At 50.1% G+C, this 4,198-nt stretch overlaps 1 pseudogene; it reads left to right on the top strand.

Moving 5' to 3' along the window:
• Window positions 1-4,198, top strand: part of LOC119339024 — a 12,126-nt pseudogene that overhangs the window by 5,694 nt on the left and 2,234 nt on the right.

The raw sequence follows: 4,198 nt of genomic DNA, 5'->3' as shown, positions 1-4,198 counted from the left end.
CCTCCTCCTCCTCACCTCATTTCCACCATAGATTCATCAAAATTAAGTGGTGAAATTACCTTTTTTTGATAGGTAAGTAAGGGAAAAGCTATCTTCATGATGTAGATCTACTATTTTTCTCCCTAGCTCGCTCCAACAACGTGCACATGCACTTTTTGTGGCCTAGCTAGATCTATGTATGTTTGTGGTGTTGCATATATGTTTGTGTTTGCAGGTACCGGTATTTGAAATGCGATAGTTGCCAATATTTTGCCGGAATGTTGATTCATTTCCGTTTCGGCAAGAATTTTGGCACTATGCATTCTTTTTGGTCCTATTTTTAGGGAAGGTCATGCCAAATTTTTTCTTGGTTCTAAAATATCGTTTTGCTCTACCCCGCAGGCGACCATGGTACGCACGATGACCGAAGGCATCATGAATAGGTTTTTGAGCTCCGTGAAGTCCGAGATGCTTCAAAAGAACGAGACGGAGATAAGATGTCTGTGTCGAAGATGCAAGCTGAAGAGCCTTATTGCCGACCCGGATTCCGGGCAGGTGCGGGACCACATGCTCTTGCGTGGTTTCATGGATGGCTATCGGTGGCAAGGTGATGAAGATGACTATGAAGTCGTCCATGGGGGCCGGGCAAGAAATGAGGAAGGGCAACAAGACAAGTACCACCGCGGCGAGGGCGGGCAAGAAGACGAAGAATCTCCAGGACATGATCACGACGGTGATGTTGTACACAGTCATCATGTAGAAGATGTCGTACATGATGATGAGGAAGATCAAGACGAAGGGCATGATCATGAAGATGAAGATGCCGGAGCAGACGACGATGGAGGCTGGGTGCAGGACCCTCATATTCAAGAGCTGCTTCTCAAGCAGACGGATAACGCAAGAGCTGCCGCCCGAGAGAAAGCCAAGCTGGATGAACTCGAGATAGACGCGGTTACTCCATTGTATGAAGGATGCAGGCCCGAGGATACCCCCTGAAAGTAACGCTCATGGCTCTGGAGATGAAGGTAAAACACAAAATGACCGACGCATGCTTCGACGAGAACATGTCATTCTGGCACGAACGTCTTCCCAAGGGGAACAAGTGCCCGACCAGTTTCGAGCAGGCAAAGAAAATCGTGTGTCCTCTGGATTTACCGCACGTGAAATACCATGTGTGCATGAACAATTGCATCATTTATCGGGACGAGCACGCGGAGTCTACCATATGTCCGGTGTGCGGCGTCACTCGATACAAGAAGAGGAAGAAAGCTCCTCGAAAATCGGTGTGGTACTTTCCGATCACTCCTCGTCTGCAGCGGTATTTCGCGGATCCTAAGGTAGCAAAGCTCCTGCGTTGGCACGCGGATAGGGAGGAGAAGAAGCGGGAAGATGACAGAAATGATCCGAAGATAAATAAAAAAGACAAGATGCGGAGTCACCCTAAGGATGCGAGCCAGTGGCAAGCGTTGAACTTCGAATACCCAGAATTTGGGAAGGATCCAAGGAACATCGTGCTGGGCGCGAGCACCGATGGAGTCAATCCGTTTGGCAGCCAGAGAAGCACACATAGCACCTGGCCTGTGTTTGTGTGGATGTACAACCTTCCCCCTGGTTGTGCATGAAGAGGAAGTACATTCACATGAGTATGCTAATGGAAGGGCCGAAACAACCAGGGAACGACATCAATCTGTATCTGGGGCTGCTGAAGGAGGAGCTAGACACGTTGTGGAAAACGCCAGCCAATACGTGGGACGCCGCAGAGAAAGAATATTTCCCTATGAGAGCCGCACTGCTCACGACGGTGCACGACTATCTCGGTTACGGATATCTCACGGGGCAGGTAGTCCACGGATTTTCTGGATGCGTAAGGTGCATGGATGACACAACGTATCGCCAGCTAGATAGAGATCCCGAGTCTTCGAAAACCGTGTTCATGGGACATCGAAGGTGGCTTTGCGACGATGACCCGTGGAGGAAATGCAAGATCTGTTCGATGGTGAAACCGAACCCCGAAAATGCCCGTGTACGAGGAGGGGCGAGGAAATAGACGAGCTGTTGAAAAATTGGAAAGACTACCCACTGCCGGGAAAGAAGCAAAAGGCGCCAGAGCCAGGAAAGAAGCGAAAGGCACCAGAGCCGCTGCTGAAGGTATGGAAAACAAGGTCTGTTTTCTGGGACTTGTTGTACTGGAAGATCCACCGTGTGCCTCACAGCCTTGATGTCATGCATATCACGAAGAACGTGTGCAAGAGTCTGCTTGGTACCCTGCTCAACATGCCAGAGAGGACCAAAGATGGGCCGAAAGCAAGGGCAGACTTGAAATCAATGGGCATCAGGCAGGAGCTTCACGCTAATGATGATGATGATGATGATGATGATGAGGCGAAGCAGGACACAGAAAGTCGTCGCAAAGGCAAAAAGGCCAAGAAGACCGGAAATGACTACCCTCCCGCGTGCTTCACTCTAAGTCAGGAGGAGATCGAGCAGTTTTTCACTTGCCTCCTAGGAGTAAAACTTCCTTACGGTTACGCGGGGAAGATAAGCAGATACCTAGACCCAGCGAAGCAGAAGTTCAGCGGGATGAAGTCTCACGACTGTCACGTGCTAATGACGCAGATACTTCCAGTTGCAATCCGTGGGATCATGGACGCGCACGTCCGTGAAACGCTATTTGGCCTATGCAAATTTTTCGACGTCATCTCTCGGAAGTCGATTGGCGTCAGGCAACTCAGAAGGCTACAGGAAGAGATCGTGGTGATACTATGCGAGCTTGAGATGTACTTCCCGCCTGCATTCTTCGACGTTATGGTGCATCTGCTGGTCCATATCATGGAGGATATCATCCAACTCGGGCCGACGTTCCTGCACAGCATGATGCCGTTCGAAAGGATGAATGGTGTCATCAAAGAATACGTTCGCAACATGTCACGTCCAGATGGAAGTATAGCCAGGGGCTTTTTGACCGAAGAGTGCATCTCCTACTGCACGAATTATCTAGGCATCGAGAAACCCGTTGGTCTGCCCGTCAACAGGCACCTCGGCAGGCTCGCTGGATGGGGTCACCGTGAGGGTCGCCGTGAAATGCATGTCGACTTCGAGGGTCGACTCGCCGACTTTGAAAGAGAAAACCTAGTCGCGCTACAACACATAGACGTGGTCGATCCTTGGGTGGTAGAGCACAAAACCTTTATTGAGAAGACGTACAATGACCGAGGCCAACAAAGGACGGACGGAGATATAATCAAAGAGCACAACTCATGTTTCACGCGTTGGTTCAAGCAGAAGCTTCTGTCGTAGCCTTTACAAGAGGATTCTTCCACGGAAGAACAACTCATATTCGCCTTGTCACAGGGCGCCGAGCACAACCTGATGACCTATGAGGCGTACGATATCAACGGCTACACATTTTACACCGAGAACAAGGACATGAAGAGCGATGGTTATCAGAACTCTGGGGTAACGATGGAATCCTACACCGGCAACGACAAGGACAGATACTACGGAAGGATCGAGGAGATCTGGGAGCTGAGCTACGCTGGAGAGAAGGTCCCGATGTTCCGTGTCAGATGGGCCAAGAATGTCCTAAAAGAAGACCGGTATTTCACCACCATGGTTATACCCGAAGCCAAATCCAAGACCGCGGGCGCAAACGTCACCGTGAAAAATGAGCCATGGGTACTGGCTTCCCAAGTGCACCAATGCTTCTTCATTACCGACCCGTCAAAGCCCAGTCATGTTGTCGTGAGGAGAGGCAAAAGGAAGATCATCGGAATGGATGGAGTAGCCAATGAGCAAGACTTCGACAAGTACGGCGACCCGAAGATCGAACATGACGACGACGATGAAGTAGCAGCACACACCACAAGAAGAAGCAGGACCACCCTACCTAAAGGACGTCCGTTCCACAGAAGAACTCCATTTGCAAAAAAGAAGGGCAAGAAGATTGTGAACAGATAGCTAGCTAAGATCGATTGTATTTAAATCGTAGTCTTCATTTCTCGATTGTATTTCATGGGCACTTTTTGATATCATGAATATTTTTAAATTTCATGGGCACTTTTTGAATTCATGAGGACACTCGATCTCGATCCCCCTCCATCTCGATCTCGATTCCCCCTCCATCTCGATCTCGATCCCACCCGCACCCTCCCCCGCTAGCTCCACCGCCGCCGCCGACCCACCGCAACCCTCCCCCGCTCCACCACCACCGACGAGCACC

Source organism: Triticum dicoccoides, chromosome 7B, assembly GCF_002162155.2.
Source record: "Triticum dicoccoides isolate Atlit2015 ecotype Zavitan chromosome 7B, WEW_v2.0, whole genome shotgun sequence".
NCBI classification, from domain to species: Eukaryota; Viridiplantae; Streptophyta; class Magnoliopsida; order Poales; family Poaceae; genus Triticum; species Triticum dicoccoides.
The sequence above is the reverse complement of the archived record's forward strand: the minus strand, read 5'-3'. Positions and strand labels throughout refer to the sequence as shown.